The following is a 12,069-nucleotide window of genomic DNA, read 5'->3' as shown; positions in this document are numbered from 1 at the left end:
GTATACATTCATACGATACTTTCTGTCAAGTGCCTCAATCAAAACAGTGTGTCACAACAGACCGACCACAGTGTGCGGATCTGGAGATGTTCTGTTGAGCAACACAATAAAAAGATGTGTAAAAAATGCAAAAGAAGCTTAATTTTCTTGCCACTTTGTTTTAGAAAATATAGCTTTTTACTTAAACTATGCTAATTATATATTTTAGCATGCAATCGTTTTATTATTTCAATGAGTTAATATTCATAATTTCATCAGTTTCAACTCTATTATGCTAAATCTCAATAGATGAGAGCCATACAAATAGAAACTTTCAATATTTTTCATGTCCTGTGACTACAAGTTTGAAAACACTGATCAACTAATTCAAATCATTCACCATCCTGTTCTCAGAGGGTTTTTCTTTTATGCTTATTTGTACATACGGAAATTAGCAAGGTATTTATGAACATTGTGTGGACAATCAAAGATTATCAAGAATACTCAGACTGTGGCTATCAGTTCCCAAGTAACTGAACTGGAATCAGGATTTGAGCGCCAGTTGGGTCATTCTGCTACACTGTTTCCAAGAACTGAGAATATCAAGCCAGTGGATAATGAAAATAATGAAAAGTGGATGAAGAGGATAGAAGAGAGTCTAGAAACAGACCCAGGTGTGCTATGTTCAGACTGATTAACGCAACTGCAGTGAGAGCAGGGAGAACAGCCTTTTCAGTCTTTTTTTGCTGGACTGTTTTGCATCCTCACCAGTGTCTGGGGTAGTCGGTGTTTTGGGTTTTAGCCATTGTGGCTGATATAAGGCTATACTTAGAACTTCTCATCTAGCATCTGAGATTGGACTTCTCATATTTTATTTTCCATCTACATATTTCTGCTGATGCAATGTCTGTTGAGCTCCTTTATGACTTGTAACTGGGCTATTTGTTTTCTTATTGAACTTTTTTGTATATTTTAGATTCAGTTTTTCTCAGACATGTGTTTTACCAACATTTTCTCCTAATCTGGCTTGGTTTTGCATTCTTTTAGGAAAAACTTTTTTGAAGTCTTTTTAAGGGGGCTGGAAAGATTGCTAAATGATTAGAGCACTTGACTGCTCTTCCAGAGGTCCTGAGTTCAATTCCCAGCAACTACATGATGGCTCACAGCCATCTGTAACGGGATCAGATTCCTTTTTCTGGTGTACATGAAGACAAGGCACTCATATACATAAAATACATGAATAAATAAATATTTGAAAAACAAGTCTTTTTAAAAAGTTTTAAATGGGGGCTGGAGAGATGACTCAGAAGTTAAGAGCACTTGTTCTTACAGGGAGCCAGGTTTGATTCCCAGCACCCACATGGCAGTTCACAATCATCCATAACTCCTGTTCCAGGGGATTCTATACCCTATTCTGACCTCCATAGGTACCAAGCACATAAGTGGTGCATAGACACACGTGTGAGAAACTCACTCATACACATAAAATAAATAAATCATTTTTAAAAAGTCACAATAAAGTATTTTCCCATGTCCTTTTCTGGATGCTTTATCAATTTGCCTTTTTGTCCATCTGGAATGAGTTTTTCTATATGGAACGAATCAGAATAAACTTCATATATTTCTCTATAAAGATCCCCCTGTTCATTGCTGGTAGGACTGCAAAATGGGGCTTCCACTTTTAAAAACAGTTGGGATCCTATTACAAAGCCAAATGTTATCTTACTATAGATTTTAGGAGTCATACTCCCAAGTGTTTGTCCAAGTGAGTCAAAAGATGATGTCTTCATGAAAGCCTGCACATAAATGTTTACAGTGGCCAGATTCCTAATTGCCCTGACTGAGAGGAACCCTGTGAGTTTGATAGGAAAATGCATTACCAAATGGAAATGGAACATCCTTCTGCAATAAGAAGTAATGAGCCGCCGGGCGGTGGTGGCGCACGCCTTTAATCCCAGCACTCGGGAGGCAGAGCCAGGCGGATCTCTGTGAGTTCGAGGCCAGCCTGGGCTACCACGTGAGTCCCAGGAAAGGCGCAAAGCTACACAGAGAAACCCTGTCTCGAAAAACCAAAAAAAAAGAAGTAATGAGCCATATGTAGATGAGGAACAGACCTAAGGCATATTGTCAAGGGAAAGAAGCTAGACAGAAAAGATTGCGTATTATATCATCCTACTTATAAGACATTCTAAGAATTGGAGGAACAATTAGAAATCAGAAGTTGATCGACTGTAGTAGGGCTTTCCAGAGGAAGAAACCGATAAGATCTAAGAGATTTATTATGGTAATGGGCTCACACATAATATACTCACTGCCTGCAAGCTGGAAAATGAAGGAAGCCAATAGTGTACCCCAATATAAATTCCAAGGCCTGAGAACTGGCATGGCTAGTGGGTGGGAGTCCCAGTGTTTGACAGCCTAAAACCAGGAATTCCAGTACTGAAGGGCAGAAGAAAATAGATATCTCAGCTCAAGAAGAAAGCCAAGAATTCCCCTTCTTTCCACCTTTCTGTTCTGGGTGGAACCTCTCTATTATATACATTGGCTGATGCTGTCCACACCAATGAGACTGATCTTCGTCACTGAGTATACTGACTAAAATGCCAATCACTTCCTCAGAATACCATAGAAAGCCCTCAGAAATAATGTTGGACCAGCTATCTGGGTTTCCTTCAACTTGGTCAAAGTGACAGGTAAAGTTAACTATTTCACAGAGGCCTAAGGTATAGCACAATGAATAAATATAGCATAAGGAAATTTTAGGTCAGGCAAACTATTGTGTGCTACCGTAATGGTGGACACATAACATCACACATTTTGTGAAACATGAATCACAGAGCCTAATGCAAGCTCTGGACTTTTGTTAGTACAATATATTGATTTTGTTTCCTCAGTCCAAACAAATCTACCATGCCAGAGCATGTGGTAGTGATAACCAAAAGTGGAGGGTGTGTGTGAGTATATGGAAATCTGATATTATTTCTCCTCAATTCTCTATAAACCTAAAACTGTTCTAGTGAGTTAAGTTTATTAACTAAAATAAAAGGTATTAACTATAATAGGAATCACTGGTCATATGACATCATTAAAATTTAGAACTTCTATCAAAAGGTATTGAGAAAAAACATTAGGGCCAACGAGATGGCTCTCGGGCAAAAGCGCTTGCCGCCAAGTCTGACAATCCGAATCAACCCCTCAACCCCCAGGATGCTCATGGAGGAAGAAGAGAACTGACCCTAGAAAGGTGTCTTCTGACTTCTATGTGAGCGTGCACACACAATAAACAAATGGTCATAAAAAGTTTAAGGGAACGAAAAAAATCAAAATGTAAAGTGGGAGAAGACAGCTGACAGGTTTAAGTCACAGAAAGAATTCAACCCTAGACATCTGTCTTAGTCACTGTTCTATTGCTAGCAAGAGACACCAGGACCACAGCATCTCTTTTAAGAGATCAGCATTGAATTGGAGTCTTGTTTACAGTTTGGGAGGCTTAGCCCATCATCATCATGGCACAGAGCTAGGAGGCAGGCATGGTACTGGGGAAGTAGTTGAGAGCTTCTTCCTGATCCACAGGCAGAGAGTCAGCTGGAGACTGGGTCAGGTGTAGACTTTTGAAACCTCAAAGCCCACCCACAGTGATATTCCTCCTCCAACAAGGCCACAACACCTAATCCTTCTAATCCTATCGAACAGTTCCACTCCCAGGTGACTAAGCATTCAAATATATGAGCCTGTGGGGGCCATTCTTATTCAAACCAGCACAATCTCTTTTTGCAAATTAATAGGAAGGACAGACTTCTTATATTTTTGGTTGTGAGCCTAGCCTTTAACGGCTGAGCCATCTCTCCAGCCCAGGAAGGACAGACTTCTTATTTGAAGAGGTTTCTCACAAAAGAAACCAGCAAATCCAAATGGCCAAGGAACATGAAAAAAATGTTCAACATCATTAGTTATCAGAAAAGTGCTAATTCAAAACAAAACAGGGCATCACTCCACTCACTCCAGAATGGTTGCCATGGAAGCATTGACAATGTCAGTGTTGATGAAGAAACATAGCAACAGAAGCCACATAATGCCAGTGGGAATATGAACTGATAAAGTCATTATGGTTATATAACTAGATATGAACAAATGTGTATTCAGCACAGACAGGACACAACCAGCCGATCATAGAAATTATCCCACCTAAGTCTATCTCAGTGAAACAGTGAGTTTATTGAGGTTATTCATAGGCATATAGGTGAGTATATAATTAAGTTATTTACAGGAGCATGGGTAACTCAAAGGCAGCATTGCCCAAAAGCCCGATATGAATGATAAATCAAGAAAACTACATCCCTGGAGCTCCCATTGAAAAGTCTATCCTTGGCAAATGTTACTACTTATATAATCTTGGGAAGGGGTATTGTGAATCCTGTAAATTTCATAAGCTTCCTGAGCCTTGTAAATTTCACTTACTTCCTGATTTGTATAAGTCTCTTCCCTTCCCCAAGGAAGAAATATTTCAATTAGCTATACAATATCATTTTGGAAATCTTTTGCTTGATCTGTGTCTAAGCAATTCAACCCATTTGTGTAAGTCCAACAGAAATGTATATGTATGTATACAACAGTTAAATGAATAGTCTTAGCATATTTTTAATATCCACAAAGTAGAAACAACCCAGAAGTTCATTAGCAAAAGGATAAAGTGTGATGTATATATGAAATAGATCACCATACAGCAAAAATTTAAATGATTTCTGTACGTAACAAGACAGGTGAATATCTCAAAGGTAAAGCATTTAGCAGGAACAACACCAACTAATTTCATTTATACAAAATTCACAAAGAATTAATGCTAATTTATGGTAAGAGAAAGAAATCAAGCATTGGGTTGTTTCATGTCTGAGGAAGGATGTGTTCACTGTTACCAGGAATTTGACAATCAGCAAGAGAGCCCAGAGTAGCTGCCCTCCCCTTAGCTTGTACAGTATGTGGCTAATCAGTGACAGGAATAACTCAGAAAAGTTATAATCTTTGTTTTCAGAACTGACAGAATCTAGAAAAATACCTCTGGTAACTAAGTCACAAGGATAGGATGTGCATCATCCATCCCTTTAGCTCCAGGGAAAACACCCCTGGGTCTGGGAACACCTATGAACACAGGCAAGCCACCATAGATGGGCTTCTAGCAAGAACTTTGGACACAGAGTTTTCTTCCTTGTTTTAACACATTGTCTCTCAATGCGATTGGACCTATTGTGAATTGAAAAGCCAACCTTAATTCCAGTAACAAAATCTATCGGGTGGTCACCTTAGGAAGAAGTAACAACACGGCCAAAGGCGTGAGCCGAACTCTGTGATGCTGGCAATGTTCAACATCTCCCTTTGGGTAATTAGCAGCAAACCTAAAATTGTATCCTTCCCCATACATATGTGTGTTGGCTAGTCTTACATCAACTCGACACACAAACTAGAATATCTGAAAGGAGGGAACCTCAACTGAGAGTATGCCTCTATAAGATCTGGTTGTGAGGGATTTTCTTAATGAGTAATTGATGAGGGAGGGCCCAGCCCATTGTGAGTGGCGCCATCCCTGAGCTGATGGTCCTGGTTTTTATAAGAAAGCAGGCTGAGCAAGCCACTAAGAGCAAACCAATAAGCAGCATCCCTCCATGACCTCTGCATCAGCTCCTGCCTCCAAAATCCATCCCTCCTTGAGTTCCTGTCCTGACTTCCTCCAATGATAGACCATGATCTGGAAGTGTAAGCCAAATAAACCTCTTTCTCTCCAATTTGCTTTTGGTCGTGGTATTTCAGCGCAGCATTAGAAACCCTAACTAAGACAATATGTTAAGTTCAAAAGAAGTAAGACAAAAGATGTTTAGCTGCCTAAAACAAACAAGCAAAAGTACATGAAAGAGCCATAAAAATCCTGTCACTTTTAATTCTTTCCATGCATTAAAACATACTTGAATATTGGGGCTAAGATGTGATGATCTCTAATACCTAAGACACCAAACTATCATTCCTAATCCCTGGACGAATTAAGAGGCCTTCCTGATATCAAGATTTACTCTCCTAGGTTCAAACATGCACAGAGTAGGGGATGGGTTGGGGGAAAGCTTAACCGAAATGAAGGATATAGGAAAAAGCTACCCTACAGCCCTGCAACCCAAGTAAAAACTAGCCCTGTAACTTCCACACGGGCACATGACTCATGCTCTGAGGTAGAAAGTGGCAATATATACCCGCTCACAAAATCACAAGTCTAGGGTGGCAAGAAGACATCAGAACCCAGTTGCCTTGGTCCCAACACTTAAATAATCAAGACCTACACTAGGCTGACTCCAAGCTCAAAAGGCAGCTAACTTACTATGTGAAGGACCAAGTGAGTCCAACCCAAGCAAGCTCCATGTCCCCTGTCAGAAAGTTTCAAGAATGCGTGGCTTGCATGATCTAGAGAGGAGGCATGGGGCAGACCCGGCTTCTGAAACTCACTGAGTGCATTAATGAAGTCAGGCAGGCAAGACTTTCTGGGACAGCTCATCCACGAGCCATAACTGTGCCATGTGGGGCCACGTGGCAGGCTGCATGCTGACTCAGAAGAGCAAGGCAGGGGCACTTCTGAATCACCACGACCACATCCTGCCCCTCCCTCGGCTGTTCCCTAGAAACTGTCTGTCATCTTCTGGGTGAGTTCTCCATCTCAAGTGCAGGTATGCTCAGTGCAGCCAAGGCCTGGGAACCTAGGTCCATCCTCCAGGAGCATCCGGCCCTGTTGCTTTCAGTGGAACGTACATGTGAAGCTCACTGTGAGGAAGTGTGAAACAGATGTCTGTGCACACACTTGGGGCTGGATTTGGGGGTATTTTTCACATTATGTTTTGCTGGGTACAAAACCAGTATCTATCTCCACTTAGACAAACTCTTAAAAGATGGCTTTAGCTGATTAAGGTCAGAAAAAAAAATAGTTGCATGATACCAACTAGATAACAATTTGGGAGGAATGTGTTCTTTCTGAGAATTGTAAGACACATATTCATTACTGATGGAGTCTAAGAAAGCCTGTCACCTCCCTCTGACTCATCACAGAAAAATGTGTGGCAGGCAACTCAAAATCCTCCCAGTCACCTTCAGATCCAGAAGAAGAGGAAAAGGTCAGAACTTCTTTCTTGGTAAAAGGCAATTTCATAAAATTAGTCCTTGCTAAGTAGGGGATTAGGATTTGAAATATTGGATACTTAGTACAGTATTTGGAAGAATTTGAAATTCAGACAAGCTTGAACATTTTTTCAAAGGCCAGAAGTAATTTATAAAGGTTTTTATCTAATAAAATACTTCCAACTTTCAAAGGAAGAAGTGAGAGTAGATTTATATGGGGTGTGATAATATTTACAGAAAACCCTAAATATTCTGGGGTAGACTAAAATTACTTTGGCTACTCCAGGTATTTTAAAGATCTATTCAAGATTTTTTTTTTTCTGTCTGGTGAAAAAGTCCTTGGCATTTTGATAGGGATCACCTTCTCTCAGAGTTCTTTGAAGAGTGTGGGCCTCTGGAGCATGAAATCTAATTCATGAAAACAGGTTAGCTTCAACTCCATTAACATGAGTGTGTTTCCATTGATTTGTATTTTTCTCTAATTCTTTTCCTCAGTGTTAGAGACCTTTCAGCTTATACCTTTCACCTAAATGGCATTATGTTCCGAATCTCTTTTTTGGATGGCTCACTGTTAATGTACACCAAAGCTAGTGATTTTCACATATTGATTTTCTGTTTTCCAATTTTTCTAATCTTGCTCATTTGTTCTAACAGTATTTTGGCAGAGTCCTGGGGATTTTTTTTTTTTTTTTGTAATTATAATTATGTTGTCAGTAGGGAGAATTTCACTTCTTCCTTTTCTGTTAAGGTGCTTTTGACTTCTTTCTCTTGCCCAAATTGCCCTGGCAAATTTTTACTGTGACAATAACTCCTAAGAGTAGGAACTCTTGTCTCCTTTCTGTTCTTAGGGAAGTCTTCACCACCGAGTACGCCATCAGCTGTGAGCTTGGCATGCATAGTTTTCCTTAGGTTGAAGTACAGTCCTTCTGGACCAAATTTGTTCGGTTTTACTCACAAAAGGACCTTGAGTTTTGTCACTTTCCCCTGCATCTAATGATAGGATCATAACATGTCTGGTTTGACTCTGAAATGTCCCTCACAGGCTTTTGAAGGTTTGATCTGCAAGTGGTCTTATTTGGGGATGGTGTGCAAAGTCTGGGAGGTAAAGACCTAGCTGGAGGAAGTAGGTCACCAGAGGGAGATCCTTGGGGATACAGGTCCTCTGTCACTTCTGGTCTCATCCCACTTCCTGCCAGGCTGTAACACGAGCAGCTGCCTCTTCCATCTGCTCCCACCACTATGATGTTCTCCGGCTCCTAGTGCCAAGCAACCATGGCCTGACACTTATGAAACTGTGAACCAGAATAAACTTTTGCTTCCTTGTTTCTGTCAGGCATTTTTGTTAAAGCAATGCAAACGTTACTAATACATGTTGTTGTTCGAATCTTAGATGGTCTTTTAATTAAAAAAAACCCAGAGCCAGATATCAGGGTAAAAGCTGAAAGATCAGGGAAACAGAACAGCCAGCCACTAGTTCTTACCTCTATGAAATCCTCAGCCTAAAGAGAGTGAGTTCCTGTTTCCTCGTGACTTATTACTTCCTGGGATTAAAGGCTTGTGTGCTTCCCAAGCAAAGGCATGAGATCTCAAGTGCTGGGATTAAAGGTGTGTGCCATCACTGCTTGACCTCTATGTCTAATCTAGTGGCTAGCTCTGTCCTCTGATCCTCAGACAAGTTTATTAGGGTACACAACATATCACCACAACGTATGACGTGTGTATCCTTCATACTATAAATGTGATGCATTACAGTGGAACTGTCCTTGTATCTGAGGGACAAATCTCACTTTGTCTTAGTGAATAATCCTTTTAATGTGTTGCCAAATTTGGTTTGCTAATATTTTGTTGAAGACATATATATATATATATATATATATATATATATATATATATATATATATATATATATACTGTATGTATAGTAGTCAGGAATGTTGGCCTATAATTTTCATGTCTTGTAGCATCCATATCTGGCTTTAGGATCAAGATAATGCTGAACTCACAAAGTGAATTCAGAAGAATTTTCTCCACTGTAGGGTTTTTTCCACCTTTTTTGTTTGTTTTTTGTTTTTAAGACAGGGTCTTTCATTAAAGCTGGAGCTCACTGCAGCAGCTAGTCAGCAAGCTCTCAGGGACTCTCCTGTCTCTGCCCACCCAGTGCTGGTGTCACAGGTGTGCTCTGACATGCCAGCTTTTTATATGGTGTCTTAGTTAGGTTTTTATTGCTGTGAAGAGACACCATGACCATGGTAACTCTTTTTTTTCTTTTCCCATTTTTATTTATTTATTTATTTTTCTATTATCAACTTGATACAGTATAAATTCTTATCCTAATAGTGAAATGTTTCATTGAGGTTTGCCCAGTAATTGAGTAAAACCAAAACTTACTATAAGCCACAGTCATCCTAGGGTCCCCCCTGCCATATAGCCTCCCTGTTTCTGTGGGTTGCAGTCTGATTGTTCTTTGCTTAAAGAAAACACTTAATTGGAATGGCTCACTTGCAGTTTCAGAAGTTCAGTCCATTATCACTGTGTCAGGGAGCGTGGTAGCATACAGGCAGATGTGGTGCTAGAGCTGAGTTTTCAACACCTTGCAGACAACAGGAAGTCAACTGACTGTCACACTGAGGGAAGCTTGAGCAAAAGAGACCGCAAAGCCCACTCCCACAGTGACACACTTCCTCCAACAAGGCCACACCTCCCATTGGGGACCATTTTCTTTCAAACCACCACATATGGGTAAGATCTGAAACTAGATCCTCACATTTGCATGGCAAGCACCTTACCAACTGAGCCAGCTCCCCACCCCACTTCTGATTTTATCTCTTCTTAGCCAATAAAGTGGAGAGATTGTATACTGGTTAGTTTTTCTTACCTTGACCCAAACACCATCAAAGCGGCCTATGGGTATGTTTGTGAGACATTTTCTTGGTTGCTGGTTGATGTGAGAAGATCCAGTCACTAAGGGTTGTCCCATCCCTGAATAGGTGGGTCTGGGCGGTATAAGAAAGGCAGATGAGCCAGACGGTGGCGGTGGTGGTGGTGGCGGTGGCGGTGGTGGCGGTGGCGGTGGTGGCAGCGGCGGCGCACGACTTTAATTCCAGCATTCAGGAGGCAGAGGCAGGAAAATCTCTGTGAGTTCAAGGCCAGCCTGGTTTACAGATCGAGTTCTAGAACAGCCAAGGCTGTTACACAGAGAAATCTTGTCTTGAAATTACAAAACCCAAAGACAAACAAACAAACAAAAGGCAGATGAGCAAGCCAGGAGAAGCAAGCAGCTCTCCTGCATGATCTGTTTCAGTTCCTGCCTCCAGAGCCCTGTCTTGAGTTTCTGCCTTGGCTTCCCCAGGTACAGACTATAACCTAAAAGCTAAAAATAACATCTTCATCCCCTAAGTTGATTTTGGTCAGTGTTTTAGCACAGCAATAAAAACCAAACTAGAACAGTTTGCCAATCTTGTCCCTTGTCAAAGAAAATCAAATTTAGTCTTTATGATACTTTTCTCCATTATATTCAATACTCTATTATTTCTGTTCTGATCTTTGCTATTTTTTTTTCTGCTCACCCTTTTGGGTTTTGTTTGCTGTTTTTCTACTTTCTTGAGAGATAAGATGTTGTTGTTCTTTTTGAATAATCATTTAGTTATTAATTAATTATTTATTATTGCTATTAACTTCCCTCATGGAAGCATGCTATGTTTCCATTTCTGTTTGTCTCAGGACATTTTCTGATTTCCCTTTCAGCATCTTCTTTGACTCATGTTCACAAAGCATATTGCTTAATCTCCATGTATTATGAATTTTCTGACAGGCTTCCTATTGATTTCCAGCTTAATACCATTGTGACAGGGAATGATACTCAACATGATTCAGCCCTCTTAAAAAAGGCCTCTTCAGGCCTTGTTTTGAAGCTTAATCTATTCCAGAGAATGGACTGTGCTAGAAAAGAATGTGTATTCTGCTTCCATTTTATGGGATGTTTTCTGTGTCTCACGGTTCTGTTCACTCTAAAGCCTGATTCTAACCCAATGTTTCTTTACTAACTTTCTACCTGAACTGAATGATGTGACCATTGTTGACAGTGGGACACTGAGGTCCCCCAGCTCTGTTGTATCAGAACCTACATCTCCAGATCCTGTAATATTCTTTTTATGTCTAGCTGTGTCTATGTTGGGTATATGTAAAATTTTAATAGCTTCTTGATAATTCACATCCTTTATTATTGTATAATGACCATTCCTTATCTATTTTTTAACAGTTTTTTATGTGCATGTGTGTACATCTGTTTAAGTGTATGCCCTGTGTGTAGTTTTCTGCAGAGGCCAGATGGTGTCAGAATCCATCAAATGAGAGTTACAGGTGCTTGTGAATCATCCTATGTAGGTGCGGAGAACTGAACTCCATTCTCTGGAGAGCAGCAAGTGCTCCTAACAACTGACCCATTTCCCCCCCAGCCCCACTTTTACAGCCTTGTACTTAGAGCCCATTTAACCAATATAAACACAGCTACAATTCTCCCCACTCCCCCTTTGCCTCTCTCCATTTGCACTTTAATGTTTGAAATACCTTTTGCTCTCTTCACTTTCCACCCATACATGTCTCCATTTCTTTGGCTTTATTTCCTTCCTTGGGTGTTACAATTCCATGACTCTGCAATCGTCTATCTTGCATTGGTGCCTGGGCATTTCAGGAGGGAGTCCTTGCTTCTAGGCTTTACTGGTATTTTTTGCAGGGATGGATCTATACTGTTTAGCCTGAGTTTTCAGATGGCCAGCTGGTTGGGACAGGGAATGCTTACTATCAAGTTCTCTAACTGGGCCTGACCTTTGCTCTGGAGTCAAATGGAACCAATAACTGGGCTATGTTTTCTAGTGAGACTGTGGCTGGACTCTAAGTCAGACAGAATTGCTAGCTAGGCACTGTAATTATTGCTAATCATTCAGG

Source organism: Peromyscus californicus, unplaced genomic scaffold (genome assembly GCF_007827085.1).
Source record: "Peromyscus californicus insignis strain IS unplaced genomic scaffold, ASM782708v3 Scaffold_6__1_contigs__length_162567912, whole genome shotgun sequence".
Classification (NCBI taxonomy): domain Eukaryota; kingdom Metazoa; phylum Chordata; class Mammalia; order Rodentia; family Cricetidae; genus Peromyscus; species Peromyscus californicus.
The sequence above is the reverse complement of the archived record's forward strand: the minus strand, read 5'-3'. Positions refer to the sequence as shown.